We start from the raw sequence: 20,290 nt of genomic DNA on the forward strand, positions 1-20,290 counted from the left end.
AGATGACAGTGAGAGAAGAATCAGTCAGAGATAACATTTGTGTCCATGGCTGTCAAAATATATATATGTATATATCTTTATATAACCATAAAAAAGTAGGTCTTTCAGTAGAGTTGGCTGAATAATTCATTGTGAATAAATTATCCAGCTGATCTACTCCCCACACACTGCTTTTTGCTTGTTTGTTTGTGAATGGTTTGTGAACAGACCTTTTCCTTTGCTAATATATTCCATATTTGGAAATGTTCACCGAAGTCTTTATGCAAGGCAAGGATATTTCCAGGCAGTATTTTGTACTGATGTCAGCACTCTGGGTGAGACCTAGTCTAGATGACCCCTGTTCAGTGTCCAGTTGTATCAGTGATCACCAAAAGAATGATAGGATATAAGAAAACAGCATATTCTTCTTCCAGTGATTCTTCTCTAAGTAAACTAGTACAGACTATGAACACCAACGATTTGCAGACTTCTGAGAAGGAGATATGATCAAGGTTTCTTTGTAGAAGACTTTGTAGATTCGCTTGCCATGAATGCATCAAGCCAATTTTAATCTGTTGATACATTTTGTTCCCGTTTCTATGATTTCTTCTGTTTAGTTCAACCAGAGTATCCACAGTTTCTGTGATTTACTGTGGGTTTCAGTTTACTGTCTGCTAAATTTTTCTGTTGTGAACAGTCATACCACTTTTACCATAGCTTTCATGGTGGTCACTAAGCCATGCAATCATATAAGAACAGGATGAGAAGAGATCTCAAGGGCTCTTCTAGAATGTCTTCTGGTATCAACAGAACCCACATGACTCCTAACAGCTGTTGATCTAAACTGTTTTTAAAATTGCCAAGTGATGGAAACTCCACAGTCACTCTAGTCAAGCTGTTCTTTACCATTGCACACAAAGTTGTTTTGGTAGTCTGTCATGCTGGTAAGCCATTCATTATCATCATTTGGCACTGGGCATGAGAATATATTACTGTCTTTGTGAAGGCTTTTTATATACCCCACATACCCCAGCATTCAGCCTTTCAACTGACTGGAATGTTGTCCTGGTTTCAGTTAGGACAGAGTTAATTTTCTTCCTCGTAGTTGGTAGAATGTTATGTTTTGGTTTAGGATGAGAAGAGTGCTGATAACATGCTGATGTTTTAATTGTTACAGAGCAGTACTCACACAAGGCCAAGGACGTTTCAGCATCTCACTCTGTCCTGCCAGCAGGCAGGCTGGGGGTGCAGCAAGAGCTGTGGGGGGACAGACCCAGAGCAGCTGACCCAAAGTAGCCGTACCATCTGATGTCATGCTGAACAATATATAGGGGTGGCTAGCTGGGGGGAGGAGGGCCGGACTTCTCGGGGTTAGGCTGGGCATCAGTCAGAGGGTGGTGAGCAATTGCATTGTGCATCACTAGTTTTGTACACATTATTATTAGTAGTACTATTATAATAATTATTGTTATTATTATTGTTGTTATTATTGTTATTATTATTATTGTTATTATTTTCCTGTCTTAATAAACTGTCTTTATCTAAACTCTCAGGCTTCACTTTCCCATTTCTCTCCCCCATCCCAGAGAGGGAGGGGGGAGGATGAGCTGTGTGGTGTTTAGCTGCCGGCCGGGTTAAACCACAACAAATGTATACAGATTTAATTTATTTATTTATTTATTTATGTATTTTTCCAGTGGTCTGTTTTGTAGATCTTTTATCTTTCCATTTCATAGAATCATAGAATATCCTGAGTTGGAAGGGACCCTTAAGGATCATCAAGTCCAACTCTTGACACCGCACAGGTCTACCCAAAAGTTCAGACCATGTGACTAAGTGCACAGTCCAATCTCTTCTTAAATTCAGTCAGGCTCAGTGCAGTGACCACTTCCCTGGGGAGCCTGTTCCAGTGTGCAACCACTCTCTCTGTGAAGAACCCCTTCCTGATGTCCAGCCTAAACTTCCCCTGCCTCAGCTTAACTCCGTTCCCGCGGGTCCTGTCGCTGGTGTTAATGGAGAAAAGGTCTCCTGCCTCTCGACACCCCCTTACAAGGAAGTTGTAGACTGCGATGAGGTCTCCCCTTAGCCTCCTCTTCTCCAGGCTGAACAGGCCCAGTGCCCTCAGCCGTTCCTCATACGTCTTCCCCTCCAGGCCTTTCACCATCTTTGTAGCCCTCCTCTGGACACTCTCCAACAGTTTCATGTCCTTTTTATACTGTGGTGCCCAGAACTGCACACAGTACTCGAGGTGAGGCCGCACCAGCGCAGAGTAGAGCGGGACAATCACCTCCCTCGACCTACTAGCGATGCCGTGCTTGATGCACCCCAGGACACGGTTGGCCCTCCTGGCTGCCAGGGCACACTGCCGGCTCATATTCAACTTGTTGTCTACCACGACCCCCAGATCCCTCTCTTCTAGGCTGCTCTCCAGCGTCTCATCGCCCAGTCTGTATGTGCAGCCAGGGTTTCCCCGTCCCAGGTGCAGGACCCGGCACTTGCTCTTATTGAACTTCATGTGGTTGGCGATTGCACAGCTCTCCAACCTATCCAGATCCCTCTGCAGGGCCTTTCCACCCTCATTCGAGTCCACAACTCCTCCAAGTTTGGTGTCATCAGCAAACTTGCTCAAAATACCTTCTATTCCTACATCCAGATCGTTTATAAAAATCTTGAAAGGTACCGGCCCTAAAATGGAGCCTTGAGGGACCCCACTAGTGACCGCCCGCCAGCCTGACGCAGCCCCATTCACCATAACCCTTTGGGCCCTGCCCGTTAGCCAATTGCTCACCCATCGTATGATGTTTTTATTTAGCTGTATGGTGGACATTTTGTCCAGTAGGATCCTATGGGAAACAGTGTCAAAGGCCTTGCTGAAGTCCAAAAAAATCACATCAGCTGGTTTCCCTTGGTCCACCATACGGGTGATCTTATCATAAAAGGAAATCAGGTTAGTTAGGCAGGACCTACCCTTCACAAACCCATGCTGGCTGGGACCAATGACTGCTTTGTCCCCCAGGTGCGCCTCAGTACGTTCGAGAACCATCTTCTCCATGATTTTACCAGGCACTGACGTGAGACTGACAGGCCTGTAATTGCTAGGGTCTTCTTTCTGACCCTTCTTGAAAATCGGCACAACATTTGCCAGCTTCCAGTCTACCGGGACCTCTCCAGACTCCCAGGATCGTTGAAAAATAATTGAGAGAGGTTCCGCGATGACGTCCGCCAGCTCCTTCAGCACCTGGGGATGAATCCCATCCGGACCCATGGACTTGTAGGGATCCAGGTGGAGTAGCAGATCCCGCACACGTTCAGGGTCGGTTGGGAGTTTGTCATCCCCACCGTCCCGGTCCTCCAGCTCGGGGCACCCTGGGTCCTGAAGCCCATCATCGGCATTGAAGACAGAGGCAAAGAAGGCGTTAAGCGTCTCTGCTTTGCCTATGTCATCGTCTGTGAGAAGACCTTCCCTATCAAGGAGCGGCCCTATGTATTCTTTAGTTCTCCTTTTTCCATTCACATATCTAAAAAAACCCTTTTTATTTTCTCTCACAGACACAGCCAGCTTCAACTCTAGGTGTGCTTTAGCCACACGAATTTTCTTCCTACAGACACGAACAGCATCCCTGTATTCTTTCCATGTCACCTGGCCCTCCTTCCAGTAGCGAAACACTCTCTGTTTCTGCCTAATCTCCATAAGAATGTTCCTGGTCAGCCACGCCGGCCTCCTGCCACGCCTGCCTGACTTGCGATATTTAGGAATTGCCTGATCTTGTGCTTCTAGGAGGCATCGCTTAAAGAGTAACCAGCACTGGTGGACATCAAGGCCTTCAAGAGCAGCTTCCCAGGGGACCTTGCTGACTAGTTCCCCGAGCAGCCTGAAGTCCGCCTTCCCCATATCTAGGGATGAGGTTTTGGTGGCACTTTTCCTTCTGTCACCGTAAATTTTGAACTCAACCACTTCATGGTCGCTATGACCGAGGCGGCCACCAATCACCACATCTCCCACCAGACCCTCTCTGTTTTCTAGCAACAGGTCTAGGAGGGCACCTTTCCTAGTTGGCTCCGTTAGCACCTGCACCAAGAAGTTATCATCTAGGTGCTTCATGAACCTTCTGGACTTGCTCGTGTCAGCCGTGTGGCACTCCCAGTTAACGTCTGGCAAGTTGAAGTCCCCCATAAGGACAAGGGGAGTTAATCTCGAGGCCTCTCTTAGTTCTGTAAAGAATAAGTTATCGGCGCTATCGTCCTGGCCAGGCGGTCTGTAATAGACTCCCACAACGACATCCCCTTTATTCGTTCGTCGAATAAATTTAGTGTTCCTTTTTCTTGCTCTGATCTGTTTCATGAAGTGTGCTGACCAGAACTGGATACAGCAATCCAGCAGATGTCCTACACAGTGGTGTAAAGCTGAAAAAATTGTTCCAATTTTTTGCAAGCTATATTCCACTCATGCCTCTGAGTATGATGTTTACCATCTTCAGAACAACATGGTATTTTTGATGACGTAGGTCCAAGTCTATCTCTTGGATGTCTTTCCAGAAACTGCTATCTAACCAGTTGTTCCCCATTCTCTGTTTGTGAAGTTGATTGTTTGTAATACCTCACATTTGGCCCTATTGGATTAAACCTGCTTTTCCAAGACAAATTCTCTAATTTAGGTCTGTCTCCTCTATATCTTCAGACATTCTCAGTTTCGTTTCACATGTATTTTTAATAATTTATCCATTATTATGTGCTTGTTTATTTATTTATTTGATTAGCTCTCTGTTCTTTTATGTAGGTCATTAATGACATATTGAAAGGGTTCATAACTTGTCCTAACTCTTTACGGATATCTGGAAATACTCTGCATCTCTTTTCTAAACAAACAAGTCATAGTATATTTAGCCTCCTCCTCTTAAGTGACCCCTTGTGTGGAAGCATTTGAAGAAAATTGAATTTATTGTCACCTCAGGTGGAAAAGAAAATCTTTTTTCAACTTCTTTGACACATTTTCAGCTCTGCAACATCTCATTTTTGGGGGAGTGTGGGGTGGGCATTATAAAAAACATATGCTCATGTTTAAATACTATGTAATGCATCTTTCTGTTTCAGTTTTGTTTTTTCAATTGTTTTTGTTGTTGTTTCTAAAATATCTAAAACTATACTAATATTTCTGTATCATACAATGCAATTCTGTTATTCTTAAGAGAATTACTACAATGACCCTTGATCTATAATAATTCATTTAGATCTCCTTTTACTCGGTTAAGTCACTGGATGCCATTTTCTGTGCTATCTGCTGTTGTCCTTGAATCTCACTGATCAGTCCAAGTCCAAAGTACAGCAAAGGACAACTGCACAGCTCAGATAGAGTTTTCTTTGAGCTTGTAGAGTAAAAATTTGTGTTTGTAGTACTAAAAATTTCAGATAGAACCTCTGTTTCTCTTTCTTTCCTTTCCTTACCTACCCAAAGTCAAAGTTCATTACAATGAAATGACTACTTTTTAAAAAGGAAAATAATAAAATTAAATACTGTGTAATAACAAATAAAAAATAATGATTTTGTGTTGCTGATATGATATATATATATGTATCCTCCCAATGTTTCTGAAAGCAAGAAATCATCTTCAAGTTCAGTCTGGCTAATCTGTTCATTGTTCATTCAGAATTTGATATATTTTTTTTCTTTTAACAAATTAATTTTGGATCTTGTCTGTCCTGAAGATTTCAAACTTAGTAGTGACTGTCATGTGTGGGAAACACAAATACTTGCTGTATACATAATTTAATACATGCTAGCCATCACTGTACTTTGAAATGTAACAGTGAATAGCTATGGAGTAAAATGAAATGGAATTGCAGGAACAGTGAACGGAAAGCTACTACTTTTTAACAGCTGAGGTTGTGATTATAAGCAGATATATAACTAATTTTCTAAAATTAGAAATTTATTTCATTTATGAGAGTTCAGTAGAGTTTAGCATTATAATTGCAGAGGTTTTACAGTACAGTCAAAGAATCATAGAGTCATGGAGTCCCCTCCTAGTTGGAGGGGACCCATAAGGATTATTGAGTCCAACTCCTGGCACCACACAGGTCTACACAAAATAGGTAGTATTCATTAAAAAAGGAACAAAAAAATATTATATTATACAAAAACTATTAACCCTCTGCATGAATTTTCCAAACAAACATCTACAAATGTTTTCATCTTCTTTTTCTTTAATGTTATTCATACCGAACTTATGTTTACTAAACTTATGTTTATTGGATGGATGACTGAAAATATGTTTTTTGTTGATGTTGTTTTCCCCAAGCCAATAGTAGGTCTAAATTAAAGACATGGATTTACAATGCCTTAAAAAAAAATTGCTAAACAGTTTTTGTATCTTTCTGTCAGTGCCTCCTGTTTTCCCATGTCAGCCTTTTATGAATTGTGTCTGAGAAAAACTGTGAGTTAGCTTTCATCCAGTGAAGGTTAAAGCTAAAGTGCTAATTCTCCACTTTGTTTTTCCTCTGCTTTTCAAAATATCTTCCTCCAAATATTTGCTCCCCTGGGAAATACCTTTTGATGTGATATCCCAAAGAAGTAAATCTCACTACCATGACTCTTCCAGTGCTTATACTGGAAAGTTCTTCACATCTAAAAAATAAAGAATTTGCTGCACTGCCATTACCTGGCTGCTCCATAATGTATCATCTCTTTTATGTGGATTTTCTTGGCCATAGCCAACACAATGATTGTCAGAAGAAGATGAAGGTATCATTTATCTTGATGTATTGCCTCAGCTGTCATCAGGCCCTTCACACTAGTATATTCTACTTTTGCCAACATAAGTATTTTATATGATCTAACTAATTCAATTAATATAGCTTCCATGAATACATGTGACTAAGTAACTTTTAAAAATAAATTTGTGCAATATATATCTTCATGAGTAATGTACCTTGGTATTTGCCACTAACTGATAGTATTTTTATTTTAATTCCGTTTTGTGACAAAAGAAAAAATACAACTTGTTTTGGGGAACGTTATTTCAGCTTGAGTTGTTAATAATTAACATATCTTTCTTTTGTTGAGTTTGATGAAAAACAAGTGAGGCACACTAACTACGGAGTCTGCAATTGTTCAGATTTAAGTTGTTTGTATTTGATTAAACACCTATATTAGGCCTACAGGGCCTAAATAGGCAGTTTTGTTTGGTTTTACTTTGTTTTGTTTCTATATTCATATTACTTTTCCATATGACACCAAGTTGCCATCCTACTCCAAAATAAATAAATAAATAAGGATAAGGAAAACGTTCCTAAATAGGTCAGTACCTAACTGAGGCCCACATTCAAGCTAAATTCAATTACTTGATAAGGGAGCAAAGTTAGTATACCAAACTCTCTCTATAGCCAGTGGAGAGAAATCTACCTTTCTGAAAGGTGATTCAATCCATGTAAGATCTGGATTTCTCCTGGAAATCTCTGTCTCTCTCCATAAGAGACTATACAAGAAGACTAAGTTTACAATTTTGTTTTCTTGAGTGCCTAGAGTTTTTGTATAAAGAAAACTACCACTGAAAAGTACTGTTAAAATTCAGCATATGTCCTGTGATGTCAGCCACTGTAATTCTTGAGGTCTGATATTAATAAACAGACTAAAAATAGAAAGATGAACATCCGTGGGTAAAGGATGTTCAAGTAATGAGAAGAAGTGAGTAAACTCACTTCTCATGAGTTTATTGAGCACTGGCCAGCTTTTTTTTAAGGACAAAGATAGGATGAACATCATGCCATGACATTCTCTGATGTATACTGAAAAATAGCATACTTCAGGGGTTGTTTTAAATATAAGGGTATCTGAAGATGAAGAAATGTCTGTGTGAAATTCACACACAATGTTAAAATTAAGCTTATGTCTGAGTAAATTATATCAACACACCTGTATTGATTTACAAAAAAAAAAAAAAAAAAAAAAAGATTTTATTAAGTGCAAGATGTTGCATCAGGGCTTTGCCACATTTATTACTTCTAGGTAGACTGGTTTTATTTTATAAAACAAAAGTAATGACTGCACTCTGCTTTATCTCTGAACACCTTATTTGTAATGATTTCTGAATCATGTGGCCATATATTTCATTGCATTCAATAAGAGTGTTTGTTCATGTCTAATAGTCCACCTGAGTCTACAAACAAAAAGTGATTTTAATTTAAATATGACTATATAAAATCAAAATTGTCATTGTGTTTAAAATAAAGTCTCAGTGTAAAAGAATGCATAGAGAGTTATTGATCATTAGAGAATAAGAGTTATATTTACTTCATAATTTTTTTCAACTCTGGTTGTTTTCACACATACTGTTCATCAGCTTCCTACTTCACTGGCAGTGACATTATTTTTAAATGCCCTCTGTTTCAGGACCACCTTCCAATAATATATTAATGAATTAATTTCAAGACATTGATCATAGTTGTACCAGGTAACACAGCTCTGCTGAATGGTTTACAGGAATTTCTCCTTAGAAGTACAGATTTTAATGGGTCATAGCCTGGCTTTTCAGAATGGAAGCAATAATTTAGTTGCTTTTTCTCAAAGCAACTGAACACATGCACACACAGAGGAAAAAAAAAAAAAAAAAAGGTAACAAGAAATTAAGGGGTGTGTTGTACAGATTTTTGTGTTCCTTTGATTGGTGATCATACATAACCTGTATCCATGTTGGTGATACTGTTATCTTTCTTTAGGACTGAATCTGACCTCACCTCTGATTCACTGAGTTCTAGGAGGCTAATTGCAAAGTGAGCTGTTTAAGAGAAGCTAGTAAAAATAAGCTAGTTTTGAGACTGCTCCTCCATTAAACACACTGCTCATTATAGGAAAACTCAATTTTTACATATGTTTGTACTGAAATAAAGAACCTCGATTCAGCTCTGTTGAAACTGATTGGACTGAAAGGAGGATCTTCATACTTAACAATAGAAGTTCAAGAAACATTGAAACAAAGAAACAGAAATAACATTTTTGGAAATCTCAGTATGTATAAGGTACTAATAGATTTGATTTATCTTAAGAACTTCTGAATGATTTAATAATACTGTATCTGCCATTGGCAATAGATACTATGTTTTACCAAGGATTGAAGAGCTACTTGGAAAATACTTCTCAGTATATTATACAGAAGAATAAAAATCATTTATAAAAATTTAAAGTTATTTCAAATTATAGACATGCACTATCTAAGAAATCTTGTTCAGCTAAATTTAAGAATTTGACTTTGGAGATCAAATCAAGCACATCCCAATTTAAATTTGTTGTTCATTGCTTCCTTGCTTTTCAATATCAAGCAGATATGTCAAAACATTTCACTGTGATTTTAAGGAAGAATCAGATCAAAAAGATGCTGCCATAACACAGTTCTCTCCATCTCTTTAGCAAATGTATTTATGACAAGATTTACTGTTTTTTTTGGATCATCAATTTCCCTGGTAAACACTGAGTGTTCACTGATATAAAGTGAAGCAAACACTGGATACTGATGTGATCTATCACTCACCAGGAGAGTACCTGTGTACTAAAATCACAGCTTTCCATGTAGTATTTGTCTGTCTCCTCATGGCTATAAATGTATAGAAAGAGAATTCTAAATAAACATAAAGGTCTTTAAGGCCTTTCAGTAAACAAATGAAAACATTGAAATAAAAATTTCCTCTGTGGCATGGAAGTGACAGAAAGAGTGTAACAGTAAAGTCATTGACTTGATTGTGAAGTCACCAACTCTGAATGAGATCATCCCTGAAAGAAAGAATATGTTTTTTTCCCTTATTTTTGAATAAATAAAAAATAATAAATAAAATATAATATAATAATAAAATACTTAGTAGTAACAAGAAATCTTATCTACAGATCCACAGCTTTTAATATAGTGATTACAGCAGGTGGCTTTTTTATATTAATAATTTTGTGTAATAAATAATATAGTACTAAATAAAATCCATTTTGGTCTATCTTAAAATGTAATAAGTTTGCTTCATAGTAATAAGGATTCTATGGGATGCTCCTTCAAACTGAAAATAATGTATGCTGGCACACCATGTAATCTCAATAGTAACATGTTTGTTTACTATTCCCTTTTAGTAGAAAATCCCCAAATGCAAACAAATTTCTGACGTTATCCAGTTCATGTAAATGCAAAATCTTCCTAAAGTGTCATCTTCCAAATTGCTCTAGTATTTAATCCACTCTGCCAGTTTAGTCATTTTTATGGAAATGCATCATAGCTGGTTTTCACAGCATCTCTAAGCTATATTTTACATTGAATCTTAAATATCACTGAGTAAATATATTAAAAGAAATGTCTTGTACTTGATAATTGAGCTATCAAAAATAGAATAAATGGTGTGTCCAGCTAAGCACATTATTTCTTTGTTTTCTAATCCTTTTGTTGTGCTTCATTTTGTAAGTCCTACATTCAGCAGAATAGAAAATGTTATCAATAAAGGCAAGCCATTAATCCACCCATGACAAAAATTAAGATATATTTGTTCTTTAAGGCTGACTGCTTCTGTTCTGTTCAACTATGGAGGTCAATAACCTGTAAGTGTTTAATGAATATTGCTATAATGTTACTTTAATTATTGAATTAAAGATGGCTTTGAAGAAGTCATAATGGTTTGATCTGTTTTGTTTTATATTTATTTAATTTTAGAAAATGTATATGAATTATACTTCTCCAGTTAATAATTTGAAAGAACATGAATATTTACATAAGATTTACATAATAAAATATTAATAAATAATAACCATGCTGTCTGTTAATGAAGAGTTTCTTACTTTTGTGAATCATAAAAAATTTCAAATAGATTTGTTACCGTAGACTATTTTACAGTCCTGGGATTAAATTATTACCAAGTAATTTTATATTTAAAATATATATATTCATTATTTAATACTTTATTTTTAGTATTTAGCTCTTTGTCAGCAGGTTAAGAAAATGGAAGGGCCAATTAAAATTACAAAGATGTCACTGGTAACAGAATAAGAAAAGTTCAGATTTAGGGTCCATCCAGAAAATGAACTTAAACACAGACATAGATGAACTGTTCCTCATAGCCTTAATGAAAGCTCTGAAGGACATAAAACAGCTTCTTATTCTAAAGCTCAATGAACACTTCTGTGAACAGGTTTACCTAACATCCATAAATGTTTTACAGTGATCTAAAGCTACTACCCTCATTAGCACTTCTCTAAATGTTCCAGGCGACATATGGAAGATTTCTTCTGGCGATCAAATCCAGTGTTTAAGTGGTACTAGGGTGTTGGTCTCTGAAATTTTCCTAGGTGTACACTACTACATATTTTGCAAGGTCCATCAAAGAAAGGAAGGGGGGATCCATCCTTTCTTTTGCCTCCATAAATATATGGATTTTGAAATAATAGGATACGTAACAGCATTGATTGTATTTTCTTATAGGAAATCTGGTCTCCTACAAACATCTGGCATGTTTTGGTTTTCCTAGCAAAGCAGAGATTAAACCAACTTTCTTAGAAATGCCAGTTATATAATAACTTATTTGCATAATAAGAACAAACAGGAATCTAAATGATTGAAAAACAAAACAAAATAAACAAAACATCCCATCCTGTAATGTCATTACTCAATATGTAGGAGTGTTTAGAGCAGGCAGATTAACAGTACAGTGCACTGAACGGCTACAGACCAAAAGGTTCTTTGCGGATTGTATATCATTTTAAAATAAGTACATACAGCCCTCAGTTCTTTTATGTTTTGCAGTATCTTGCATTTCTGTCTTGTTTTATCCTTTTTCTTTATTCTCCAGTAAAATATCAGATGCAGGTTAATGTAAATCATGGAAACACAGTTCAGTTATTTTTGTTGAAGCTGTTACTATCTTAGACTTCTCAGCACTCATTCATGCTTATTTTGCGTTCATAGTTAGGTTCGTTCAATTGTTCTTTCCATGAATTAAATATTTAAACACATGTGAATGTTATTGTACAACATGAGTCAAATTATCTTGAGATATCCATTGTAAATAACAGAGATGTATTTTTCAGCTAATGTTAGATTAGAAACACAAATAGCTAAGCAAAATAAAACTCCATAAAAAATAAAAAATAAAAATTAAAAAAAAAGAAACAATAAAACTAAAATGTATTCTCGTACTTTCTTGTAGTAGACAGAAAGAGGTTTTTTATATACTAATATGTCAGACCTGAACTCCAAATCCTATAAAAAAGCACATTCTCAACAGAGAAAAAATAGTACAATGGACAAAAGGAGTACAAGGTCTCATAGATTCTTTTACCAATACTTTAACATTTTCACAACAGTTCTCCTGTTTCCCATTAGATGTGCATAATTTTAGTTAGAAATAACGCTCATACTTTAAAAACAAACTTGTCAAATTATTAAAAAAATTCATGTGAAGTTCAGATTTGTTTGCATTTGTGTGAAAGTATAATAATTAGAAGCCAGTTTCTCAGCCCTATGACAGGTCACCAATATAGTCTCTGTGCAGAGCTGTCTTTTGGAAATTGCTGTTTTATTTAGTATGAAGTTTTTTTAGCTGTTACGGTTGCAAAGAAAATACTAGTGATGTGAAAAAGGTATTAAGTGGAGTGGTGTCCTATTTTCAGACACAACACCAAGTGAGATCCATTCATCAGAGCAGGCTATTAACCTTTATACCTAGAGCCTCAACTGTCAATATCCTTAACTTTCATTCCACTGATCATTTTATCAGAAAAATCTGATTCTTTTAGTTCCTCATTCCAGGCTACCAATCACATTTGTCAAAACATCTAGCATTCTTGATGGCCTTCTTAATGTTATATGTTGTAAATAAAATGATCTTAAATATATGAATCTGTGGAAGATTCATTTAAACTGAACTGATAATTTCAACTGAATAGAATAATAAGATAAACAACACTGCTTCTACTTTTGCTTGATACTGATATTACTATTTACATTCCTATGAATCACTTTCATATATGATTAGTCAAAATCTTTTATTCTTCATTTAATGGATTCTGACAAAGGATTTCTAGTCAGTCATTTTATAAAGCCATATAGCTCAAATCTTCCACCTGCATGTAAGTCCAGGTCCCTACAGCTTATAAATAAAAATGTGGCTTATATCTAAACATACAACCAACTTCTACTGTGTGAAAATATTGTTAATCTTCATTAATGCATCTACTCACATTTTTTAGTGTCATACTCTTCTGTGTTTAAACTTGTTTGCTCTTCAGATACAAGTTTATCGGTAACTCCAATCTACTTTCTGATATATGTTATTTAATCTTCTCAGCCTTTTTCAACTCATTGGATTCAATTCTACTTCCCCAAATTAAAATAAATAATAATAATAGTAATAATAAATAAAAAATTAGCTCTGTATTTGGACATATAAATGTAGCTGAGTATGGATAGGTTAATTTAGTCACTGGAAAACAGGGGCTCTTTTTTTTTTTGATCATGCATATATATCTAATGCCAATTTAAATGCCCAGGACCTAGATATATATTACAATGGTATAACAATTGATGTTCTGTTGCAGTTGTTGCTATGAAATACACGCCTGTATGACACAGATGTTGGAGTCAGTGAACAATTCAACTGACTGAAATTAGATATCTAGTGTAGGGGGAAATAAAAAGTGTATTGAACAGCTCTCCAGTGACTGTAGTGGATGCTTAGACAACTAGGACACATACTCTGTACACAGACATAGACAAAATGAATCTCACCTATGATGTATGTTTATTTTTTCTTCTGTAGACTCTTCCAGTGCCATTCTCCTGATATATTTTTACCCTTTCATCCCCCTGATAAATAATCTTTTATTTCTCTCCTTTCTCACATACATCATAAACCTTTCTCTCTGTCATTCACTTCCTTCCTAAACAAAGTGCCATGGATGTGATCCACACACCCTAAAAAGCAGATATCTGCAATGTAGATACCTGTTCTAGAGAGACCCAGCTTTGCTCCCTTAATAGTCAGTGAAGGGAGACAGGCGCTTTTGAAGTAGTTCATTGGACCTTCTTTAGGCAATAACTCCAGATGATATGAGTTTATATTTTCATTTTTATTTTATTTTCATATTTATTTATTTATTTTTTCCACTGAATATTGTCCAGGAAAATTCTTTGTGAATATAATGCAAGATTGAAAGATGAAAAAGTTCTAGAAAGTTTAGGATTTTCTCTGTTTTACTCATAGTATTTTGCTGCTCAAATCACAGATGAACATTTATTTTTAATTTGATGTTAGTTATCTAATAACACATCCACCAATATTTTACTTTTATACATTCACAATGACTTACCCCACCTGTGTTCTAAAACATTTTTTTATGATTTTTTAAAGAAGAAGAAGAAGAAGAAGAAGAAGAAGAAGAAGAAGAAGAAGAAGAAGAAGAAGAAGAAGAAGGAAAAAGAAAAAGAAAGAAAAAGAAAAAGAAAAAGAAAAAGAAAAAGAAAAGAAAAAGAAAAAGAAAAAGAAAAAGAAAAAGAAAAAGAAAAAGAAAAAGAAAAAGAAAAAGAAAAAGAAAAAGAAAAAGAAAAAGAAAAAGAAAAAGAAAAAGAAAAAGAAAAAGAAAAAGAAAAAGAAAAAGAAAAAGAAAAAGAAAACAACACTTGTGTGTTGTTTGTGTGCATTTTGCTGTTTGTTTTGGCATGCAGAAAAACAGAGGAGCCCAGGGAAAGCTCTCTCTCATCCTCTGCAAACTTGCCACTTTGCTGCCAATATTTGATCTCCAATCTTACATCTTGTTTATTTTGTTTGTAATGAATTATCATTATGGCATTGTGCCTTTTGAACAGACTTCATTGATATAAAAATGTGCTCTGATCTGGCCAAGTGAAAAATATGTAATATCTTCTAACAATGATTCCAGCAAGAGTTCTTTCAAGACCCTTTTTTGAAATAATGAGATGGTCATAACTCCAAACTAATGAATATTCAATAGCGCAGGCATTGTCAGTCCAAAATAACTTGCACATTAATAAGAATGTAAAAGGAATCAGCTTGATCAGTTTCTGATCATGATTTTTTAAGTGATCCAAGCAACTCGTACAAGACCAGACTTACAATTTGCTTACTGGACAACAAGCCACCATAGGTCTTTTGTGGCAAATCTCCACTGATGTAGTGAGTAGCTTTAACAGTGTAGATAACACAAAATGCCATTCAAATTGTTTACTGAAAAAAAAGATTACAAAACTAAATAATTAAAATCACTTAAATATAATGAAATCGTTCAACACAAATTGTGAGATTTTTCAGTAATTCCTCTTTACTGGTATGTAATGTACAGTTGGGAGCCCCAAACCCCATTAGTTTTAAATATACATTGCAACTTGTAGTGATACATTACTCTATTTCCACAATATTCAGTAAGCTGAGGGGAGACTTCATCGCTTTCTACAATTACCTGGAAGGACGTTGTAGTGAGGTGGTTGTAATAAATGGCTAAGTCCCAAATAGGGTTACAATAAAAGTTTACAATTTATTAAATGAATAGAGGTAAGCAAACAGCACTGGGTACACCAGGAGTCTCTGCTCCACCAAGACGCACACAAGTTACATCAGGTGGCTGGTTTTTATGCTCCTAGGCTCCTTAGTAATTCATTGTTACTTCTAGAAAAGACAGAGTTATAATAATTAGTTTCTGGAATCCGAACCCTCCCACTGGCGCATGTGTATCAGTCTCCGGTGGTCCCTCTGGGGGTCTCTTGTGCTGAAGGCTTGTAGTCTTCCTCCCAGGCTTTTTTTCTTGTCCATCCATTTTTTTTCCTTTGTCCATCTTGGCTGGATGTCAGAGACTTGTGCAGCGTTTCCTGTAAACTTTGTCTTTTAGTCATCCTTCAGCTTCCCTCTTCTTAATCTCTTGGTCAGATATCAGAGACTTGCATAGTGTCCCATGCAATAGTCATAATAGTTAGCAGTTATTCTGAAACCCTGTTGTTCTCTTATCCCTTATTGACACAAATTGCTGGACTATTCCTTTTCAAGATATATGAACTATATAACAACTCTGTTTTTCTTAGACTTGTGGTTAAACACGGGTATATAAGACAGAAGGTCACATTCATCATACCATGTAGCCCTAGCATTGTTCCATATTGACACAAATCAGATGAACACATTTCACATGGTTGTCAGTCTCATTTCTCAGGTGACAAGTGATAGGATGTGAGGAAATGGCCTCAGGTTGCACCAGGGGAGGTTTAGGTTGGATATCAGGAAGAATTTCTTCATGGGAGTAGTGATTAAGCATTGGAACTGACTGCCCTGGGGAGTGGTGGAGTTGCCATTCCTGGTGGTATTTGAAACATGTTGATGTAGTCCTTAGGGATGTGATTTAGTGGTGGTCTTAGTAGTGTTAGCCTCAAGGTTGGACTCAATGATCTTATGAGTCTTTTTTAACCTAAATGATTCTATGATTCTATTATATTCCTTGGATTATATTAATGTAGTTTTTAGTTCAGTGGAATAATTAAATATTCCTTCAAGATGTTAGAGTTTGACCCAAACTGTCCACAATTCAGGCTGATGATTGTCATATGCTCTGGTTAAAGGGAAAACAACGAAGCCTAATAATAAATAGTCTGGGAAGATACCTTGGATTAAGAGGAGAAAAACACTTTTTTTGCCTCTCAGTTACCTCATGCTCCAGACTTTCTTTTCTCAACTCCATGGTGATGCACAATTCAGCAAGAAGGTTGTGGTAGGTGCTATGAAGACCATTGCTCCCATCCTGAAAGGTGGATGATGATACTGTCTATATCATACCTATGGATGAAGACGAACATGATAATTCAGTCTGATCCTAAGTACTTTGAAGAGAGAGCATACAGATAATCGAGCTAATTGTTCCAGTCTGGTTACAGATATTTGTAATGAATCTAACATGTGGATTAAAATAAATAAATAAATAAATAAATAACTTAAGCAAAAGCATTGTTATTTAGAATTAACATTTACTTAGAATTAACATTTACTTAGACCTCAGTGCAACTTTTGACTAGGTACCATTAATTTGCAGATAAATTGAATATTTATAAGAATAGCAGGGAGATATAAAATTCACACTCTAAGGTTTTGGAAACTATTGTATGTTAGCAGTAACTCGAAGACTGTTATGGGGGGTAAGTTGTCTTACATTTACTATTTATGACATTGGAGAGTTATACTTTCTGTGGCCAAAGCAGTGTTAACACACTAATGTTCCAGCTATTGCAGAACAGTGCTGGCACACCATCAAGACCTTCTCTGTTTCTCACTCTGCCCCCTTGAGTGTAGGCTGGGGGTGAGCAAAAAGTTAGGAGGGGCTGGGAGTGATACAGCTTTGACAGCTGACCTGAAAAGACAAAAGAGATGTCCCCAACAATATAGCATCATGCTTAACAGTAACACTTAGGATGGGGGTTGTTTTTCCAAGTTTCTTGGAGTCTGGCTGGATATCAGTCTGCTGGTGGGAGATGGTGAGTATCCATGATGAGTATATATGATGACTTTGTATCCCTTGGTGGTTTGTTGTTGTTATTTTTATTTCCTCCTCCACTTTTAAACTGTCTTTATCTCAACCCACAGGTTTTTGTCATTTTTTGTCCTTCCAATTCTCTCTTCCATCTTTCTGGAGGAAAGTGAGAGAACTCTGGGTGGGGTCAACACACTACAGTCATTTAGATCATTTACATCAAATACAGATATGAACTTACATAGTAATAAAACAAGAACCAAAGCTATAAGCACCAAGACACATTAGAGTTTGAAATTCTGCTATGTTAAGCCAAGACAAAAAAAAACCACGGAAGTTTCACGAAACATGGAGCTTCATTTTGTAGCTGTTAGAGTGAGATTAGTTACATAAATGACTCTCGATCATAGAGATTATTTAGATATCATTCACAAAGTTTCAGCAGCTCCAGGCTTGTGTTTTTTGAATATCTTATGAAGGTATTCTATTTAACTGACCGCACAAAACCTAAAAGTTTTGCAAACTTTTTTGTTGTTTCTTTTTTTTTCATTTCACCTCACACTTGTCTCAGGGACCACAAACCAGTGAACTAAAGGTCAGTAAACATGGCTTGAGGAAAACTGCAGGGGACAGTCTTCTGCTGTCATCTGAATTTCACAGGTAATATCTAGAATTCACCAGGGAAACAAAGTCATTAAATAGACAAGGAACTTTAAATGAGCAGCCTATTTGTTAGGTGGAGCTGGTTTGTTTGTTTTGGTCCTCTCATGCCTGAGCTCCTTGCATCCTCCTATATCACCTCTTCTCCAAATGGATGTGCAGTCTTCACCCAGTGTCTGAAGCTGAAGGACTGAGTTGCATTTTCTAATTACAGGTAATTGCAAGTGAGAAGCATGGCATCTGGATCAGTCAGTTCCGGATAAAGCTGGCTTTGTAAAATGAGTTTCAGATTGAGTGCAGAATTTTCCGTTTCAACTTTTTACCTAATCTGTTTTAAAAGCTGCATTAAGAATATTTTGGGTCATATTCTTTCCTTAGAGCACATTTGTTCTTGTTTGTATATTTTGCACTATCACTGTGTCTAGGCTAGTGGACAGGTGTAGGGCTTCTTCCTGATTGATACTGGTACTATTCCCTAATCCAAAACCAAAAAGCATGTCTGCATCAGTTCCTGCATACTGCTCTCAATATACTGAATATTCACCACCCTGAATGATACTTTGTCTTCAGGTCAGGCATAATCAAACATTAGGTATTTTGCCTAGAATGAGTATTCAGATATTAATTTTCTAATTAAAACACTTAGTGCATTTGGGTAAATTCATTGTTTTTTCTAACTCTCTTGCCAAACTGAGTAGACTGTTTGAAACAATTTAAGAAAGACTACTGCACAAAAGGCAAATCCACCCCTAAGAATTCAAATATTTTAGTCACCTGCATGTTCACAAGACATCTTTAGGTACTTGTACAGCTCTTACTGGTAAATTTGAAAAATTCAGGAACCAAGATCTTTTTCTTGGCAAATGGTTAAGTTTTATATTTCAACCTTATAGTCACTCCTACTGTGCTTCCCCCAGTGGTAATTCTGAATAGTTCTGAACTAGTAAAATAAACCTTTAAAAAGTTTCAAACAGATTTTCTTGATTTAAAAATGATGATTTATGATTATGCGAACTAGGTTTAATATGCATTAGGAATTCAAATGCTGTTGCAATAATTTTTTAGTAAAAGCTGCTTTTTAGAACTACCTTTGCACATTCTCTCCACAAGCAATAATTCTTCATCTATAGAGTAATTTATTTCTTCTGGTTTTAATATGTTACAGATGAATGGTTGTATGTCTTTCCTGTTAGAGCATTACAAGACAGGCCACTTTTGCATTAGGCTGGTACTACAACAGATACCTGTGGTGCTCTTCATGGTTCATGTGGTACTAATTTAAATGGGAAGTTGCACATATTTCATTGAAACACTTGGTAAAGCCAGCTTTCACAGAAGGGTGCAAATGATGGACTGTTCTCTGTGTGCAGCTGAACTGCTCTAAATGTGTCAGTGAGGGTTATGGATCATTTCATTCACCCATCAGCTCTGGTCCGCTGTGTGTACAAATCACAGTATAGTGTCATCCAACAGAACATTCCTGACAATACTAGAACATTTATAGTACTGCCATTTTTAATAGGAGTTCTGCAACCCTGTTTAAATAGTATTACTTCTTTAACTCTTTAAACTCTGAATTTGAAGTCATTTTTGGTTCCCTTGTTGTTAGTTGCAGTGTCCCCTGTTTGGGCTCTTTTCTCATTTTTTTCTTGTCTGCATAGCTACTGTGAGAGGATAAAGAGACCCTTAAAGTTAAAAATAACTTGCAGCCAGGACCTTCATTCAGGAAACTTTCTGTCTCCATAAAGGTTATCTAATCTTCTGTGTTTTTTTGTTTGTCTGTTTTGTTGTGGTGTTGTTGGAGATGGTGGTGTTTTGTTGTTTGTTTGTTTGTTAGGGTTATGTTGTGTTTTTTTTTTTCTTTAGCAGCAATTTTTGTATAATTCAATATCACCTGAACATATTGTCCCTTTAAATATCAAACAGTCTACCTTCATTCTCTGTCAAAAATTGATTGAATTGATGATAAATGTTACTTGATTACAGAACCCTTTGTCTTTCCATTATCAGGATTAAAAAAATAAACAATAAACAATAAAAAATTAAAATAAAATTGGCAGTTAGTGTAGTATTTTCACATTACCTAGACTTTACAGCTGAAGAAATCAAGAAGCTTAATTAAGTTTAAAGGAACTTTGTAAGTGGTTTCTTGTTGTGGATGGGATAAACTAC

This window comes from Anas acuta, chromosome 1, assembly GCF_963932015.1.
Source record: "Anas acuta chromosome 1, bAnaAcu1.1, whole genome shotgun sequence".
In the NCBI taxonomy this organism is placed as follows: Eukaryota; Metazoa; Chordata; class Aves; order Anseriformes; family Anatidae; genus Anas; species Anas acuta.